This window comes from Heloderma suspectum, chromosome 1 (assembly GCF_057233095.1).
Source record: "Heloderma suspectum isolate Gila_16-S chromosome 1, 16-S_ref, whole genome shotgun sequence".
In the NCBI taxonomy this organism is placed as follows: Eukaryota; Metazoa; Chordata; class Lepidosauria; order Squamata; family Helodermatidae; genus Heloderma; species Heloderma suspectum.
This window is the reverse complement of record NC_139458.1, coordinates 288,930,914-288,951,664: the sequence shown is the minus strand read 5'-3', so window position 1 is coordinate 288,951,664 and position 20,751 is coordinate 288,930,914. Positions and strand designations below refer to the sequence as shown.

Sequence of the window (20,751 nt, the reverse complement as noted above, 5' to 3'; positions counted from 1 at the left end):
CAGAGCTCTTTGGGTCCTTCACAACATAATAAAACATAATATCAAACCTTTAACATCCAAAAAATTAAAACAGTTGGAAAGTTAAAAGCAATAATTAAACTTCCAGGATTTAAAAAAAAAAATCCTTAACATTAAAAAAAACACACCCATCATATGCTGTTAAATGCCTGAGAGTAGAGGAAAGGCTTAACCTCGCACCAAAAATATGACAATGCTGGCACAAAGCAGACTTCATTGGGGAGAGTGTTACACAATTGGGGGCCAACACTAAGAAAGCCTTCTCCCTTGTTTCCATACTCCAAACCTCCCTTGGAGGAGGCACTCAGAGGAGGGTCTCAGATGTTGATCATAGTGTATAGTTAGGTGCGGATGTTTTGGACTTCAACGATTTTTAATATTTTGATATTTGCATTGTTGTATTTATTGTTTTAGTTGTAATTTTATTGTTGTTTGGGGTTTTTTAATTATAAACCATCCTGAGGGCATCTGCCAATTGGGCGGTATATAAATGGAATGAATGAATACCTCACATTGGCCCCAGTCAGCATGGCTAATGGTCAAGAATGCTGGGAGTTGTAGTCCAAAACATTTGGAGGGCATCAGCTTGGTTGTTTATCTATTTGCCTATGCAAATGTGTGTATAAGCCAGTGATTCCTGAAATCTCCAAAGTTGCGCCACCTTACGGAGTTGTGAATGGTTTATCTTACTAAAACTTCCAAGTATCCCCCAGGGGTCCTGTAGTGGAGAGGGACATATTGATCACTGCTGTGCCTGTAATTCTTTGATCCTTAAAGCAGGACTGTATGGCTTCTCAGCATTCACTGCGGCCTGGGAGGGATCTCACACAGGTGTGGGGCTCTCGAGTGCTTGTTCTCTGTTGGGACCTGTTTCTGGCCATGTAGCAGCATGTGACTGGGCAGCCACATCTTCCTTTGAAGGACACCTTTGGACTGTCTGTAGACGTTGAACTCTGCCTCCAAGTATTCAGTTTTAATCTGCTCATGATTTAAAACAGACAGACAAAAGGTCAGTGACTTCTTTTCTCAGAGATGTAAAAGAGGAGTTATTTCAATCCTTAGGTATAGGAGGTGACAAGCTACTATTTCCCGTGTCGTCCATCATATTAGATATATCATGGACTGTCATTTTTTTTTTTTAAAAAAAACAGCTTTTAAAGAGCTATTTTTTCTTATTCTTACATCCTTAAAAAAAATTCCCAGTTACTTCTGTCTGATTACTCCTGTTTTCTGGATCAAATGGTCAGACTTTTCAGATAAATCTCATAGCCAATTTAAGACTGGATTATTTTGAAGTGTTGCAGCCTTAGGAGTTGCAGCAAAGCAAAGAGATGCTTGAGCTATGAAGCCAAACTATATTTTGATTTCCTGCAAGGAATGACATTACAAGACTCTCTCACATGATATTACCTAGTTCTTACCTGCATAAGCATCAAATCAAAAAGGGCAAACTTAGATTTGATTAATTCTTTGTTTTGTTGTACCATTCTTGCTAGGTGTAGTGCTATTTCTCATGCCTCAATCTTGGGCTGGATGCTTCTCCAGTTTCTTATATTCCTTTTGTTCCACTTCCTTTAAAAGATAATGCCCTCTGGGCCTCTGCTTAATTTGTTGGGGTTATACAGTGCTATAAGTTACGGTGTGACGTGAAATAAGACAACTTTCATTTCATGTTGGTGGTGATACTGCTGTGGAGACGTTTTTTGGAAGTATAGGTTAATCTGGCTAGAATTGAATTGCTTTTTGTTAAATTATCTGTACTGTTATTTTTGTTCTGGCAACCTGATCAAGACCTGGTTTGCATGTAATGGCAAATTGTGGGCTAATTAACTGTGCATGTCTACATACACGAGCAACATAATGTCACAGAAGATACTAGTAGGACATAAAAGCTCTTAAGTCTGGCTGGATCTCACCCCATATTTTTAACATTAGAAAAGAGTTTACTTTTTCAGGTTTGTTAACTACAATATGAGACATAGACGTTTGCTTGTGAATAAGGAAGCATCCACAGATGCACTCACCAACTCACCACTGGCAAGCCCATTTTTCAATCAGGTGAAAGCCCTATCTTCCTCCAGACTCTGAAGCAGAGTGAAAACTCTCACTGACATCACACTGGCCTTGCAATAGTCCTCAATTTCCATTCCTGTCTAAGCTGGAGACTGTGTGCAGGGAGGCTTGTCTTTGTTGCACTGGCTTCAGAGGTTTTCAGACTGCCTTGAAGCTAGTGTGATGTGAATGAGCCTCCCTTTGCTTCTCAAAGCAGGGGAGAGGGTTAGGAACTTGTCCCTGGAATCACACTGAGGTTTGGAGGTGCTCTGACAAAAGCTCAGCTTGACATCAGAGACAAGAACCTCCCGATGGGAGAGGGGAACAATGTGTTTGGCAAGCGCAAGTTTTGGCTTGCTACCAAGGCTAGACAAAATGTGTGGACGCTTTGTCAGTAGCATACATCAAATCAAATATAGCAGAAGCCATTACAAAAACAGAGTACATCTAAGACGAAGAACAGAGTAAAATACGTTGGGCAGTTAAAATAATAATAAAACTGAGCATTCTAGGAAATAAAGGATTGATCATCAAGAAAGTTCAACTTATCACAAACTTTTCCTCTTAAAATTGCTGCCCTGAAAGCAAAGCAGGCCACCTTTTTAGAAACATGAGGGGACCTGTCCCCTAGTAAAAAATTAATTAAATACCCAACCAATCTGCCCGATAACAGGTCTAGATTGTTTAGAGAACAAGGCTGTTCTTAAGTCCTTTTAAATTGGGCAAACAAGTAGATAATGAGGAAGTCTTCAGACACTTTGGCCTCCCATGAACAGACTCTTCGTTCATAAGGAATCTGACAATAATGACCTGCGATTATAGAAGAGTTCATAGACTGAAATCGTAAGGCTGTAAGGGCTTTTCTCCATTTGGAATTTGTAATATTGGTTATGTAGTTTGGGTAAGGAGTTTGAATGGGTAACTTAGCATACCAAGGAGCACATTTCGACAGGCAGGCTGAGACATGATCAGTTCGAAAATCCTATTTTAACATATAAGATTTCAGATAGTGTGATAGCATACATTGAGAATCACACAGTGTCAAAAGTTGCAGCAGCAAGACATCTGGTACTCCTGAGTCCTGAACTTAGAGGAAGCAGTTCTGTGACACCAAGGAATTAAATAATTTACCATAAACATGGTAGCCAGAGGTAAAACAAAAAAGAAAGAAGCCTAAGTCCTTTTGATTTCAGGTGGAGAGAGATTTAAGCATATGCATCATTCTCCTCTCCCACTCAAACCAAATGGACTTAAATGTTTTAACTGTGGCTGGATCTCACCCCATGCTTTTAAGTCTGGAAAAGACTTAATATTTAGTTACTACTCATTTGCATTCATTTACTGAGAACTGCATTATTGGACTTAGATAATATGTATTGTATCCCTTTCTCACTATTAACTTTTTAAATTTGGCACTTAAAAAACAGCAACACTGATTCTTTTAACAAATTTCTGCATGAAAATATACTTTTGCAGAATGAGCTGAACATTCTCAATGTTCTCAGCTGCCACCAGCTGTTGGCTGCCATTTTTTCTCCCAGAATGCCCTGAAGTGATGCTACATCTGGGGCATTCTGGGAGGAGAAAGTTGCTGCTGTCAATTGGCATCTCCTGAGAGGAACTCTGCTGCTGACTGTAGCAATGGAGCTTTTTAAAAAACAACATTTTTAAACTAAAAAGAGAGAAAGGACCTCACTGGTGTCAGCTAACCTCCCTAACCCCATGAGCCTTTTACAGATACCTGCCCCCCATCACCAAAATTCTCCCTGAAAAACAATGCCTGCAAATGGGGCAGGAATTGGGGTGTTGTCCCATCCTATCTTCTGTGATTTACAAACTGTCTGCCAGGAGAGCAGTTCAATTGTTTGTTTTTGAAAACACAAAACCATCATGTTGGATACATCTACAGCTATATGCTCCTTGGAGCAAGAAGGCTCTGTGGAACATTAACTCCCTGTCTTTGCCAATATAAAGGCCGTAGCATGATTCTAAGTGATAATTTGTCCCTTGCTACAGGTGTAGTGAAATTCCAGAAGCATCGCCATTGTCGAGCAAGCAAGTTCCCATCCTGAGCCTTGATTGACTGGGCAAGGGAGGGTGGGGCACTAAGAGGCTATATCACTTGCAATGTTTAGCAGATGCAAGGTGGGTATCTGCCCATTGTTCTTTGAACTCATTTAGAAAATACATTTTTATCTTTTGGAGTGAAGCAGGGATGTAGAACCTCAGGCCTGGGGCCCAAATCCAGCTTCTCTGGGATCCCAATCCAGTTGCCTAGATGGCCATGCCTCTAGATAGCCCCACCCATTTTCCACAACCAATCATTTGGTGGTTTCCCAGCTTTTGTGCAGTTCTTTCCCCATTCTAAAATGTTGATAATCCTCTCCTCTGAGGCTTAGTTACTAAGAGTTTTGAGTTGTCAGTATTTTGGCCCTGGCCCTTTGGCCTTCTGCCCTGCCCACCACTGGAATTTGGGCCCTCAGAGCTTCTCTGAAATGGAATTCAGCTCTGGGGCTGAAAGAGGTTCTGCATCCTTGGAATAAAGGGTGAAATATGCCTATAATTCTATTCCAGAAAAACTGTGCTCAGAAACCGTCCTATAGATTGTCAATCAGCAATTCCAGTTGACCTTGTTGATCTTCCTTCTGTTGATCTTCTTGATTCTTTTTGTTCTTGAAACATGACTGTGGAAGCGAGGGCACCAAATGGTATTTGTTCAATTAATCTGGAACAAAGAATAATGGAACATATTGTACATGCATACATAATAGATCATATTGTAAACTGGGAAATGACAGCTTTGTCTTGCTCAAAAAAGCCAGCAAATCCTGCCAGTTTAGTTACAAAATACAGAAGCACAAGCCTTCTTTCTTAAAAGAGAGGCGGTTTGATACATTCAGCCAGTATTGCTTATAATTCCCCTCCTCATTATCTTTACCATGGAAGTATCATTCCATTTACATTTTAAAAGAGCAGAAGTAAATGAAAGCAAAATTTGACAGGCAGCCCCATCCTGTCTGCTGCTACAGCTGCTGTAGCACACACAGACACTTGTGTTGCAAACCACAAAAGCAAATTCCTGCACAAACCACCTACTCTGCTTGTCTCTATAAGGGTGCAATCCTATGGGGATAGTCAGCTGCCTCCGGACTCGGAGGCAACCAGCTACCCAGTGCAGGGGAGGTGGAACACAGAGGGGGTTTTCTTCTCTGCACTCCAGCCACCCTCATTTGCAGCTAGACAGCCAATTTTAGCTGTCTAGCTGAGGGGCCTTGGTGGGAGGGGAGGCTGGACGGCGCATAGGAAGTGTCATAACTGCACTTCCACTGTCCCCTCCCCACTCCCAGGAATGCCCCCCTTTCCTCCTGCTCCACGCTGCTCTTACGAGCACGAAGCTGGGGACAAACCGCACCTTAGGGCAGTGGTGGAGAGGGCGGGGAGGCGGTTTTCTGGGAACCGACCTCGGAGTGCTGGCTCTGAGGTTGGTTCCCAGAAAATGAAAAACCCTATGGCCATCTAGCGGCCATAGGATTGTGCCCTAAATCTTCTCCTACCTTTCTGCTGTACTATTTGCTCCAAAGCTCTTAGGCTAAGATGCTAGGGGCACTGGATGGTCGTGTCCTCTTTTTCATCCCCTAACAACCTAGACATGTCCTTTCTGATTACTTCTTGTTTACAAGAATAAACTCAAATAGTATTACTAAATTTATATATATTATATTCTTTTTTAAACTTTTCCTATGCAGTTGAGAGAGAAAAACAGTGATGCACTGGTAATAATTCTAACGATAAGATTCTTCTTTGGATGACACTAACATCTTAATATTAAATTATTGGAGACTCAGGAGGAGCATGCTTGTTAAAAAGAAAACAACAAAAAGTGATGCCATCTTTTAGCATTTTTTTTTTTTAGGGTTCTGGGCAATTTTGATCCACTGTGGTGGGGCCAGCAAACTGTCTTCTTCCCCTTGTCCTCCTCCCTTAACTTGTCTGAAGATGACAATATTCATTGCCGCCATGCCCCCTCTTTAATGAGCTTCCGTCGTGCATTAAAAACGTGGTTGTTCAGGCAGGCATTTGGGGTGGGTTAGGGTATTTTAGAAAATGTTTTTACTGTAGAATTTTATTGTTTTAAACTGTTTTATTGTATGTTGTACATCGCCGAGAGTGGCTGGGTGACCAGCCAGATGGGCGATTAATAAATTTAATCATAATCATCATCATCATCATCTTACAGGCATAGCTTAATCATGAAGCAGTATTAGGATTCTTTTAAAAGCCCATGCCTCCATGAGTCTCGTCAGTTTTGTTGGCTTAACTGGCATGCTGCAGATTTACATAGTCAGAATTTCAAGAATAACAGTAGAACATGGGCAACCTCCACACTGGTTTAGTGAAGTTGTACTATGTACAGTATTTGCCGTAGAATGAAGTCTTTAGTGTGCCTTGTGAAATGATGGGAAAATGAAGTAATGTACACTAGGGAATGACTGAGCGTTTTTGGCAGGCTTTTCTTTTCTGCATCATGATGTCATCTCGTGTTAATGCTTTTACACAGAATAGCAGACATGTACAGGAAGGCCTCAAGCCAATGTTAGCTTAGAGAACTTCTGGGACCTCAATTCCCCCTCCCCGCAGTATATACTAGTTAAAATGATGTAGACCAGGGATAGTGAACTTTGAATCCTCTCCTTTCCCCCCTACATCAAACTTCTTGTTGTTCAGTCGTTAAGTCGTGTCCGACTCTTCGTGACCCCATGGACCATAGCACACCAGGCCTTCCTGTCCTCTGCTCTCTCCCAGAGTACATCAAACTAGGACACGACATTTTGTGGTACAGAATGCTGGTAGCCTGGGTACATCTGCTCCAAGAGCTCACAAAATTATAAGATAAGACATATACAAGTGGAGGCTGAAGGCGGCAATGAGTTCCCATTCAGAGGGAAAATAAAATCAGGTTTTGATGCCTACCCATACATAAGGGTATAGGAGTAGTTCTTACAATACAGGTGTGGTGGGCAATGTCAGTGTGGGAGATAACTGTGATTGGCCCCTCCCACATATTCTCTTGGGTTCACAGTGAATGGAACTACAAGAGCACAGCAACCATGCCATCTGTTCTTGTAATGTCAGATTTGTGTATTTTATATATGAACACAGATCACAGCTGATAAAGAAACAGCTCCAGTGCGGTTATTTTGGTGGCCATGTATCACCTTATATTGATTTACTTTTCATAGATAGAAATTATTATGCTGGAGCTAATGCCAGTAATTTTCAATAGTAGTAATGCTTTTGAAAACATTTAAGATTTCAAGATTAAGGGCAATTTACACATCCACCAGATTCATGATAGCACTGGACAGCCAGTTAAATGTGGTGCTGCGACATCCTGGATTCAGTGACTGGGTTTGCACCACACAACATCCCACCATGGGCAGCCAGCCATGGTGGGTTGTCGTGTTGTCCAAACTTGCTGTGTTTTCTGCAGGGTGCTTATTTTTCTTGAACAAGCTACCCTGAGGACCTATGGCTTGTTGTAAGGTTGTTCATACCCTTGGTGGGTTGTTCTGTTGTCTGAACTTGGAAGAGTGATTTTATCATGGGTTCCCAGGAGAGCCGCTTGGTTAGAGTGGCAAAACCCCCCGTGCCATTCTTCGTGGCCTTGCCATTGCTATCTCCAATTTTTTCAGGGCTTTGGGAGTATGCAAACAGAGCGGTATTTTTTGTTATTATCGTTTTCCATTCTTTCGCAAGTCTGCAAGAGCGCAGATTCACCTGTCTGATATGTGTAGCCTTACCTTGTTAATTTCCTTGTACATTTCAGCATCAAAGGGAACACCAAAGTGAGAGAAGTAGGTGTACCAAAGGGGGGGGGATATCTCCCACTTGGCAATGAAATCCTTTTGCTATTAAGTTTGAACTGACACTTGTTTTTTAAATCTATTTTTATTTTATTTTTATATATGAAATAAACACTACGAACAACTGAACTGACACTTGCCAGTGCCCTCCTCCCATTCAATACTTCCCTGAGTCTTCAGCAAGTCCAGAAAAGGGAGATATTGGCTCCCCACCCATTTTGCAGCTCCCTTTCAGAGCAGTTACTGCATTTTGGGGGCAGGGGGAGCCAATATCTCCCCTTTCTGGACTTGTTGGAAACTGGGGGAAGTGTTGAATGGGAAGAGGACACTGACAAGTGTCAGTTCAACACTTAATAGCAAGAAGGTTTCATTGCCAAGTGAGAGATATCCCCACTTGTCTCACTTTGGTTCTCCCTTTGACAGCTGAAACATACAAGGAAATTAACAAGGTAAGGTTACACATATCAGACAGGTGAATCTGTGCTCTTGCACACTTGCGAAAGAATGGGAAATAACAACAACAACAACACCATAAGGCCAAGTGGGAGATAGCATCCTCCCACCCTTTTGGTGTACCTACTGCTCTCATATTTTCCCCATTTTTCAGTGCCTCAAGTGTGGAAATGGGTTTCTCTTCCCCCTTAGTATTAACTCCCCCCGCCTGCCCCCCAGCAACTGTGAACAAATTAGCTTATCTGCAGCTTTGCCTTGTCAATTTCCTTGTATGTTACCTACTCCACCTAGGCCATCCCTTTGGCAGCTGCAATATACAAGGAAATTGACAAGGCGAGACCATACATATTGGACAGGGGAAAGTGTACTCTTGTGCACTTGCGAACGTACGGGAAAATAATAATAATTAAAAACATGACCCCATTTGCATACTCCCAAAGCACTGGGGGGGGGGAGAGGTGGCAAATGAAAAGGGGTAGCGATTGGAGCAGGGAGGGGGCCAGGACAAGGAGTCAAGACAAGGAGTCAAGACAGGTCCTGCTGCAAAGGTGCTTGAGATACATGCCGAAGTCAGCTGAAGGGCTGAAGGGGAAGGAGGGGGAGAACAAGCCACAGCAAGCCCAATCGTCTGTCTGGCATACTGATGGTTGTTCTGTGAACAACGAACCCACCGTCGCTTATTTGCAGGGTGTCTTAGCATATTGTGTGAATCCAGACAATATTACATGCTGTCAAAAATGACCAAACATGAAGGGTTTTGCTGGTGTGCAAAAAGCTTAATCCCTTGGTGTCTGTGCAGGACTGGCTCACCACAGGGAGTGAGCAAACACATGCAGCAAGTATGAGAAGCCACAGGATCCCACTGCTGTTTATAGAATTGTAGGTCTGTTTCATCTAGCACTGTATTGATGTTCCAGTCCCAAGAGAACTGTGGCCAATACCATTCTGCTACCTCTGGCCCTTTCCCCATGTGTATGCGGCAAAGAAGGTTGACAAAAACTTTAATCATAAATACGGTTTATGTTTGGGGGCACGACTGTTCAAACCTCATGAGGATGATTTTATGATGGAAGCACCAAATCAGTTATGCTTATGAAGAGTAATTAAAAGGCCTTATTCAGTATGTGAGCACAGCATGGACTTCTGAATTGGCCCTCAGTATCACAGCATGACTTGCACTTATCACACAGGATTCCATATTCTACTATATGGGATTCCATATAGTAGAATGTATTTTCTGTGACATTATTTGGCACAGCATAATTTCTACTGCTAGTCATTTATTCTAGGATGTGTGGTCATAAAGAATGCTCTGGAGCAGTTTCGTGATGCTATGAAATGCTGCCATTTTTGTAACTGTAATCCCACCGTCTGGTCCAAATACAGTTAGGTGCGTACTGCTACAAACTTCTGGGCACCTTTTGAGCCTTGCAAATGAGAACCTTTTTGGGACCTCCTGTTTACTCTGTAGAACAAACTAATCTAATGATTCAGTGCCTCCACTGAAGCAATTTGATTACAAAACCTTGTCATAATTCACTGTCACAGAGAATACATATTTGCATTTGAGCTTAGTCTTTTCCTAGAAAGTTATTAGATTTTATATTTATGAAGAAAATGTAAAAGATATAGATGTATTGGAGCTGAGAAAATAAAAGCTTTCCTGCTGAAACCAAAGACGCTTATACGATTATACTTTTGTACCAAATAATCTCCAGCTCACAAGAATTTTATTCACAGCATTCTACCCACTTACCCTTCATCTTTTATTTTCTTTGTTCTACATGCTAGTCTTAAGATCTCCAGCTAAGTTTCAGGATCTCACACATGACATTACTCACCTGCAGGAGCTTTAGGCAGGGTGAGACATTAAGACTATTCATCTTTGAAGTCTTGCATGGTACAATTTCCATGGATCATCCCTCTGGAAAAGAATCCAATCTTTTCCTGCATACTATTCATCAACAGATTTTTTAAATCTATCTTCAGAAAGGAAGTTTCTCATGCCTTGCTGGCATTAAGTATAGAGTTGTAGTGCTGGTTAAGAGTTCCAAAGGTCTTTTGACTTTCTTTTTCAGTTTGCAGGGAGATAAAGTTAAAATCTACACGAAGCTTTTCTATTGCTAATAGATGCTATGTCATTCCTGCAAAAGGCCATCGGCATTACTGTTTAATGCTGAGGCAGTGATGTTTGCTTAAGAGGATTGGTGGCCAGAAATAAGCCTTAGTGTCTAATCAGACACAGGCCCAGCCTGGGCACAATGCCACAACATTTATTGCGTATGCATTTCTCATAAGCAAAATGGCTACATCCTGAGGAACGGGAGTGCAGTCTGAAACATATTAGGGTATAAGCTGGAGGTCTTAACACTATCTGAAAATGATTTCTGCTGATGTGAACCTAGTAAGATGACCGTGTCTGTGTGGCTGTGATATACTCTGAGCCAAATGGGGAATGTCTGTGGATGTGTCAGGGCTGACAAAGAAGAACAGTGTTTGGATCCTGCAAAAGCTCCCTTAAGTCCTGAAAAACAGTCCCCGGAAAGAAAATACTTCAGGAGGAAATCAAGAAGGAAACAAACTGAAAATGAAAAGGAGCCAGAAAAGATTAAAGAGAATGAGAGAAACATTCAAATCAAAACAAAGAATTCTAAAGAGACAGCAGCACATCCCAGGAACATGTCACTGGGTGAGTCTGTTATACAGAAGACTCTGGTGGACAGAAGTGATCTGCTTGTGAGTACTGAAGTCACCATTGATCTTGTTAAAACAAAACTGCTAAACGAGACACCCTGTGATTCTTGCACTGGGAATGGTGCTTGCACTAATTACAGAAAAGCTAGTAAGGCAGAAGAGAAAGAGAGACTGTTAACTCAAGAACTGGAAAGGGGTCCGGAAAAAGATAGGTCCACACAAGAGAAGGAATATTCTGATGATGGGATCCCAGAAGAATTAACATTCCAGAAAAACAGAGAAGTCCTTCATTTTGAAAAAGGATCTAGCTCAAACTCTATGTTAACGAAACCATGTGAAGAAAATGTATTAAACAAGTCTCCTTATGGAAATGCTGATGATACACCAGAATGGGAAAACAGTGATAATCTTCATCCATTTGAACTTAAAACGAAAAGCCACCCACAGCAAGTATTTCCTAATTCTGGGATTGTGCCCTTTTCAGTGGAAAATGCAACGTACAGCATTTTACCGAACAGGAGCAAGGTAAATATGCTGTAGTACTAGAACAGTATAAAATCAGTTTGGTTAGTAATATTTATTTTTATGTATTATTTATAACTATTGTTAGATCTGTTGTCTCCATGCATGCTGAATATTTCATAAGTACTTTGTTAAATAATTGTATTTGGCGTCTTGCTACGATTTTTGGGTTTGTTTGTTTGTTTACATTGTGTTTTTTTTTTAAAAAGACACAGAAAGTGAATGATTTTGAGAAGAGTCCATTTAAAAATATTTACCTCTATTGCACTTAGCATATGATTCAGTTAACTTTTGAAAACCAAAATCCAGATTTGAGCAACACCTTTATTAGGACCAACCAAAATTCCACAAAAATGTGCAAGCTTTCAAGTTCTCCAGAACTCAATTCATTGAGTTTATTGGGTGCATTGTTTTAAGTAAGAGCAAGTAAGTTACAGCATATGGGTATCCCCTGGTTTATATCAGATGGAGCCCGCAGAGGATTCTGGCAGAGCTGCTGTCATATTTTCCATTTATCTTCCCCTATATCAGCCTTTCCCAATCTGGTTCCCTCTGGGGCTGATAGGACTTGAAGTCCGAAACACCTGTAGGGCACCAGGTGATGGAAGGCTGCCCTATATGAAGTATGTGAAGTGACAGTGGGCAAGGTTTGCTGTCACAAGTGGGTGGGTTCTAAGAGGAACTTATTACTTGGCTCAGATACCTGATGTGGAAACGTATCATTTTCTGCCAAGGACCCTCATTTTGTTGAGTGTGCTTGTTCAAGAATTCCTGGGCTGCTTGCTTACTTTCACACATGAAATACTGTGTTCATTGCATTCATAGAATAGTAGGGTTGGAAGGGACCTACAAGGCCATCGAGTCCAACCCCCAGTTAATTCAACAATTAAACTGTATCTAATTCCAATATATGAAATATCCTCAGTTTTTGAATGTATGTATACTTAAGAATAGTTCTTCTTAGTACATTTTTCCACTTTTCAGAAAACATTTCTTCCAACATGACCACTTTTCCCTCTTGCCCTCAAATACAACTGGTATCTTGTGCCTTGGCCTTTCGAAAGTACAGTGAACATTCTTGTGCCATTACAATGGTCTCTGCTGCTGGATAATGTACACACTGATGTGCTAATGCTTTTGTTAGGCCAAAATCTACCTAAATTAAAGAAATCTACCTAAATTAAAGAAATAATAATTTCTTCTTTGCTTTTGCAAAAGCACCAGGATCTATGTATTCATGGGAGAATAAATCTCTGTTAATTTAAAACTGGACATATTCAGCCATATAGTTCAAAGTGGTACGTGGAACGCCACACCCACACCTGTCATGCCTATTTAGCCTCCATGTTACTGATGTTCTGTGACCCATAATCCATCTCCACCGATCCTCCAAATGCATGTCTACTCCTTCCCTGCTCATACCATATAACCCCTCCTTTACCTAGGTCCTGTGTGATTTTTTCCACCTGACCGCTCTTTCTCCTTGACACTTGCTTTCTTCAACTCCTTGCCTCCTCCATCCCTCAGTCTACTCTTTTCTGTTCTCTTACACCTCCATCTTTCGGTCTCTCCATCTCTGCTTCTTATCCCAGTGTTGCTGTCCTCTGTCCATCAGCCACCCTGCCTGTGGGCCTCTTGTCTCTGTTCTGTATTTCCGGGAGTTTCTTCGCAGACAGCTCTGCTTCTGTCCATACTAATAGCACATGGAACCCCTTATCCCTGCTGGATTAGCTGTTTCTTCCTTTTAAAAATACTTTTTCTCTGTTACTTTTTGTTGGAGAACATACCTTTACAGAGACAAATGATTGCTTTAAAAGAAGAATTGCTCAATCTGCAGCTGCCCAAGTCTCCTGATCTAGGAAGCTCTCCCATTTGGTCCCAGACATTTGTAGTTGGGCTTTAATGAATCAGTGACAAGAGAATGGCACAGTGCATTTTTTTCTCAGAGGTTTGCATGTTCCAGGTGATCCCGTAGTATTGAAATCAGATTCCAGCTGGGGCTGAACCCTGGTTCAAATTCTAGCTGGAGCTGAATTCTGTTTAGGTTGGCAGTAGCAACTAGTGCATCTTTTATGACAGCCAGGTTGGATATCAGACATTTATTGCCATGCTTAACCTGCATTCCAAATACCTCAGAGGTAGCAAAACACTTCCTGGGTGTTTCTATCATCACGCCGTCTTCTGTTGTCAGTGTGTATACATTGCTTTATTGCAAGTGAGGAAAAGGTAGCTCTGTTTGTTCTCTTGCTTCAGAATAAGTGATTCAGGGGAGACTGTAGAATTAGCTAATTACTGCTCTTGACGTAAGAACTTCAAGAGACACCTACATAGCACACTGAAGAGAGTCCTTCACACAATCCTTTGAGTTGCATCTGCTTGCCTCAAGGTCATAAATATTGCCACAAGCTGTCTAGATTTCTATGGGAAGAGTCTGATTACTTGAAGTAGCTTATAAGGCATTATACTATTACAGAAGGGCTAGGTTCTTTTTGAAATGGCTGTCAGGCCAAGCTCCTGCTGAGTAAGCTAGGAGCTAGGTTATCTTAAAGAACCAGAAAGAAAGATAGAAAGGATTGCACCCATGGCTGAATTAATTTGCGGCTTTATTGTTATTGTTATGTGTAAGGGGCTGGGGAGAGATTTAGTTCAGGGAGACCCACTTATCAAACAGAAAGCAAGAGCTTCATCTAAAGTATTATGTTAGGCAATGTCTGTCAATTTTTTGATAGCCAGATTTCCTTCCTTACTGCCTCCTTCCCAATAGGTTTGGTGGTGGCGGCGGAGATTGGAAAGGGAGGGGAAAAGGCGTGTTACACATACCTCTTTCCACCCTGCCCCTGTGCTTGGCCCAGAGCTTCAGGCAGAGTGTGAGGAAATAATAACAAGGCAGGGAAAGACTCATGGCTTTCCTCACTGTGAAGCAAGCAGGTATAAATGTTGGTCTTCCCACATTTTACATTCACTCTGTATCCTCACTGGTAGAAGACCTACGCCACTGTAGAACCTTCATCTCCTCAGCCCTACAGACGTCTCAGGCTACAAAATCAGTCGAGGGGTCTTTCACAATGCAATCGGTTCCTCAGGAGGGGCAGAGCTGATCATACTGCAGGTCTGGTCAGCCACATAAGGCTTCAGTTGGCTTTAGCTCCCTGTTGAGGCACCATCCTCCTATTGTCCTAGTAGGAGAGAGTTCTGGCCAGCAGGCTGCTCTTGGAGCTATCCAAGGTCCTGCCTTGATCTTGCTTCCACCTTGCCCTGTGAGCTGGAACCATAGAATGGGACAATGGTAATGATTGTGGCTCTCCATTTGCATAGTCCCATAGGCATGCTGGTGGCTGGAGTTGTGACCCAGGCAGATTGCCTTTTAATATATATGATGTAACATCAGCGTATTGAATCTGAGGCAATATCCAGCGAAACCTGTACTCGATATAACTCTTGTAAAGCTAAATATAAAATAGGCTCAAACAGGATTACGTGAAGTGGCAAAGTTCAGTTTGAGGCAATGGCTGTCTGACCTGAGGCAGTCCACTGGCAAAGGTGAAATGGAGGAAGGCCAGGGTTAGGAGGATTAGAAAGCCTAGTCATTCAGATCAAAGGTGGCATGGGGAAGGGTATAATCTGAAAGCTCTTAGATGGGTTCAGACCCAGCTCATCAAATGTTCAAGTGGCTCTTTCAGGTTTGGCTGGTTTCCTTGAAATCTTCCTTTGACCACAACCCATTGTGATAGGCAGGCTGAGTCCCTGCCTGACCTCCCCAGGGCCCTGTTCTAAGGCTTGCTGCATTTTTTGAGGACCACCAGCCACATGTATAGTCTCAAGGTGAGGAGTTCAGTTTGCACTGATCCCTCCTCCCACCTACTGCATCCCTCCCAACCCTCAGGTGCGGCTTTTGGGGAGGAGGCACAAGGGGCTGTGATGGGTACTGGGGGATCAGTGAGAATTTGACACCCTGCCTTGTACAGCCTTTCTGCTAGTGCAAGGCCATTGTTGGCTACAACTCAATGTGACTAGTCAATAGATCTCTGAAAGTTTCTAAAACAGTATTGCTGATTCTTGACCTTTCAGTATTACCTGTTTCCCTCCTCATTTGAGCAAACTGTAAGGGCGGGAGACAGGTAGGCTCAGACAGGACTTCTAGGCAGTCTGTAGCAGTTCAGCCTGCATCAAATGACAGCTTGCTTAGACAAACTCCTGAGGAGCCAGGACAGAGACAGCAGATATAAGAAGCCAGGTGGGGCTTTACTGGTTCCTCAAGTCACCTAATTCTGCTGGCCATCTGTAGTGATGACACTTTAGGCAAGCAGAGATTGGGCCAGCAAGTTTCCTCTGCCTGCAAGGTACCTGAGATGTGCCTGGGCCTACTATCAGAGCCCCTGGTTAAAGACTCCAGCTCCTGCTTACACGGATGTTTTGGGGCCATTTATATCCATCTAAATTTCTTCTCTTTATGCTGCTAAAAGTGTGAAAACGTGAACTGAAGGTAGGTTGGGGCTCTAGAAATGAGCTGTCCAGTTAAAATGTATCCCCAAATGTATTACTTTTTTAAAAAAACTGATTTTAAGGCAGTATCTTGACCTTATCAATACTGCTGCTAAAGGTCTTTTATGATACGTACCTATGCAAGGGAAAATGATTGTAACTAGCAGATTCATTTCAAATTCTAAACTGAAAATGGGAGCGTTCAGTAACTGAAGTTTAAAATAAGGTTTTGTTCTCCTTGGTTTTGTATGGTAGCTGGTACATACAATTTGCATGAGTCACTGCAGATATAACTGACACTCAGAGATTATTCTGCCATCTGCAAATAGTCACTTATGGAGAGAGGAATTTTAATATGCTCTGTTTCCGCTGTGCTGTTTCCGATGTGAGCTACATAGTCAGCCAAAGGTCTAGAGCAGGGCTCCCCAACCTTTTTGGACCCGTGGACACATTTGAGAATTTGAGAAACTGCTGTGGGTGCCACCACAACACGGCTCCCATGGTGGATGTGGCGAGTCACATAATGGCTGCCATGGGTGCCTGGCTAGTCAAAAGTGAGCTAAAGAGGTGTGTGGATGTGTGTGGGGAGAAATAGCAAGGCTAGAGCTGGGAGGGAGGGGGAAATAGCAAGACAAAAGGCTGGAAGGGAGAGAAAGAGCCTTTTTCCTGACTTCTCAGCTTCCATGTGTTCGAAGTGGTGGCATTTTCAAACAATGGTGCAATCTCATGAGACAGATGTTATCATGTGCTCAGAGGCTAGGAGGCAGGGGGAAATAACAAGGCAAAGGGGCAGAGGGGAGGAATAGTAGGGAGAGAAAGAGCAAGGCTGGATGGTAGAAAGACAAAGAAGACTGTCCTGACATTTTCCAAGGTTTTTCTTAATACACTAGTGTAAATCCTGTGTCACCATGCGGGCTAGTTGTCTGAGAATGATTGGATGAAAATTTGTTTGCCTGTTCCCCTTGTGACTGGAACAACGTTGCACTTTTAAAATAAATGTACTATAAATAAACCAGCAAAGATGAAAATATGTTCTTTTTTAAAAGATCATTTACCATTGCTTGAAGTTTGAGGTCATGATGTCAGATCAGGTGCTGTTTGGGGCGGAGCAAATAAACTGGCACTGAACCGTTGAGGAATAGGAGATTGGTACAGAGCCAAGAAACATACTGTTTTGCTACTAAAGCGCAAGCTTTGAATTTTTTCAAAGTTTCAAAATTTGAAAACGTTTTTGAAAAATAATCAATAAAAATTAAATTAAAAAAAAAACAAGTTTCTTCCAGTCTATTGATTCTGTTCCTACATGTCAACTTTTCTGCTTCTTTTTGGTGTGTTGTCACCAGCTAACTTTTCTTCAGCCACTTCCCCAACATTCTGTGGCTGTCCTTTCATTGGCCCAGCACTCAAGAGCCCACAGGAGTAAGCATTATTACACATGCATACACACACTGTGTCACATGTTACATGACATGCAGAGTGTGGGGCATATGCAGTAACCTCCCCTTTGCCTCAGCCTTCTCCCTTCTACCTTCCTGAGCTGCCCTGCCCAAAGCTCGAACTTTGAACTTCTTTGAAGTTTCAAAATTTTCTGCTCATCTACACAACTCAAGCTTCAGTTAAAGCAAAATAGGCAACATTGTTCTGCTAGATCTCTAGTAATAAGCCTTACACTACCATATTTTATATAAGTTTTTTTTAAGGGGGCAGGGAGGAGAGAGCTTTGTGGGTGTTGTTGGGGAACCCCACGGGTGCCATGGCACCTGTGGGCACCACATTGGGCCCCCTTAGTCTAGAATCCATTTCTGAATCTGTTGAGCTGTAAAAATTATAATTCACACATCAATTTTTGAAATATTCACAGTGTAGGTAAACCAAAAAGTTTAAATTTAAGGTATAATTTAAAAAGAATTGTCATTTGTTTGTTTTTTAAATGGGAAGAAAGTGTGTGTGTGTGTGTGTGTGTGTGTGTATATATATATATATATATATATATATGTATGTTATGTACACATACTGTATATGTATTTATTTATAGAACATACACCTGGCCTTTCAGGGGACTTCATCATCTTAATAAACTTTCCCAAATCATGCTGCATATTTCACATGCTTTGTAGTATGGGTCTGAGATATTTTGTCTTGAATGGGAACTAAGACTATTAGGAAAGATATTTAGCATAACTGCCCTTAAATATTTCATAACTGGAGTAGCGCCTAGTTTGTAGGACCTAAAGGGAGAGTTGTTTTGCTCTTTAGGACCTGTATAGACATCTCTAATTTAGGGGATTGTGTCTGGTATTTCAGTGCTTCCAGGCCTCATAGTCTGAATGTTCAGAGTGTTTCAACTTCCAGTGGTTTACATGGCTGAGAGGACCAGGCATGAAACTAGCAGAGGCCATGCAGCCTGCATAGCTGGGTTCCTTTGATGAGCGCCTAGCTAGGAGTGTGGAAAGCTGGCCTCCAGATGTACAGCCAATTCAGACATGCTGGTTTTGACCATTTCTCCTGTGGCATGGACTGTACACTTCAGAACACATATGGGAGAGCAAGGAGGATGGAAGGAATTGAATTGCTTTTTGGAAAGTAGCCATCAAAATAAAAATCTCCCTGCACATGTAAAGGTAACACATTAAAAAGAAGATTCCTAGGCTAGGCTTTTTCCTGACTTCTTAGCCTCCATGTGTTCAAAGCGGTATCATTTTCAAACAGTGGTGCAATCTCATGAGCTAGATGTATCATGAGCTCAGCTTCATATCTGAGAAGCTCTTGTTCTTTAGTCTTCAATGGACCTCATCAGTTCCAGACATGTAGAAATTAATGGGAATCTCCAGCTATCCCCCAAAGGTTAAATGGAACCTTGAGGGCAGCCCACAGTGATTTATCTAAGAGAAAATTAAGGGGAAATTGCCACCCAAGAATGATCTTCTTCTCTTTACATACTTGGGAAATTGCCACTACTCCCCTTGCCCCTTGCTATTGGGTTCCTTATATCCACTTCAGCTTGTCATTGTTTGCTACTATGCTGTGACGCAGGGGCATCATTATAGAGAGGCTCACATGGGCATGGGCCCTGGATATTTTTTTGAGTTGTGCCCTGGATCTTTTGAGCTGTCCTAATTGCCATTTTTTTTACATTTTCCCATTGACTTGCATTAGAAAACAAAAATGGCCATAACGTTTTTAGTATGTATGATAAATTCATGAAATTTGGAGGCTTGACAGCCCCCATGGAGCTGCTTGAATATGCCAAATTTCAGGCAGTTAGGTCCAGTGGTTTTTGTGCTACTCACAGGTAAAATTTGCTATTTTCAAGAAAATCTGTCAAAGCAAAGAGCTATAATTTCTTTGTTCTTCCACATAAGTGTATGGAATTTGGAAAGCTGGCAGCTCCCATGGAGCTGGTGGAACCTGCCAAATTTTAGGTAGTTATGTCCAGTGACTTTTGTGCTAGTCACAGGTAAAGTTTGCTTTTCTCAAAGTCTAAAAACAAAAAGTAAAAACTGTCAAGTCACTCAGGGGATTAGAGATCCTAATCAGAAGATATTTAAGGTGACCATTAGGAGGTCACTATCCCTAATCTCTGGTGTATGCTTTTTTTTGAGGTGCAAAAAACCTCTCTCCCCCTACTTTTCTGCTCTTACATGGCCACTGTTGGCAGTGTGCCTGTAATGAAATTTTGAAGAGGGAGAAGAAAGGGAAGAAAGAGCTCCATGTGAAATACTGGTATTTCACACGGCATCTGATTTTACTGCCCCAAACTGGAATGTTTGGATTCTGCAGAAGTTTAGTAGCTTCAGTACGGCAAAGGATCCAATCAGCCTCCACAAACTTCTTTTTCCTCCTCCACTTTAATTTCTCCTAAATAGCTGTAGGACTCAAATAATCCCAAAGGGAGAGTTAGAGCTATGTGGCGTCATGATCGAGAAACTGCTAGGGCTTTTAAATAGGTTCTACAGTTTTAAAAAAGCTAGAAAAAGCCCTCAGCCACCTCACCTCATAAAGTTCATTTAAGTATGTGCAATCCTTGCAAACCCTACACAGCCTCCTAAATTCCTCTGGAGTACTACCTCTGTGAAAGGAGCCACTTGGCTTAGGGAATTCTCTCTACCCCCAACCCCCATGCACATTTCCAATCACCATTCTTCTTTTCTTCTCCCTCCCCTCCCCTCCCCTCCCCTCCCTTGTCCGTCCTTCCTTCCTTCCTTCCTTCCTTCCTTCCTTCCTTTTCTTTATTAAGAGCATATCTTGGGGAATTCTTAAAGAGAATTCTCTTCAGTGGGCAAGAGAAGTTCTGAACTGTATTTGACTTTATACAAACAGACAAGAGGGTTGTTTTTTCTCCTCCTCCTCCTCCTCCTCACTCAAGTCTTCACCTGAAGTGGGTTCACATGGTTTTAGAGAAACAAATCTGGGGCTGTTTTGTTTGTCAGTTGCCATTATCCAGCAACAGGAAGGGCTGCAGCTCAGTGGCAGAGCACATGCTTGGCATGCAGAAGGTCCCGGGTTCAATCCCCAGCATCTCCAGGGCAGGGCTGGGAAAGAATCCTGCCTGAAACTTTGGAAAGCTGCTGCTGCCAGTCAGTGTCAACAATTCTGGGCTAGATGGACCCAGGGTCTGACAAGGCAGCGTCCTATGAACAGAAAGCTTTAATTTAAAAAACCGGAG

The 20,751-nt window shown here is 42.1% G+C and overlaps 1 protein-coding gene and 1 long non-coding RNA gene across 2 annotated transcripts in view; one reads left to right on the top strand and one right to left on the bottom strand.

Annotated features, from left to right (window-relative positions):
• Window positions 1–20,751, top strand: part of LOC146359210 (dystonin-like) — a 422,334-nt gene that overhangs the window by 149,808 nt on the left and 251,775 nt on the right. The window lies entirely within an intron of this gene.
• Window positions 388–10,535, bottom strand: LOC146359213 (uncharacterized). The gene is made up of 3 exons (XR_014786591.1): window positions 10,229–10,535; window positions 4,700–4,795; window positions 388–996 (listed from the first exon to the last, which is right to left on the bottom strand). It is a non-coding gene; the product is annotated as an uncharacterized LOC146359213 (long non-coding RNA).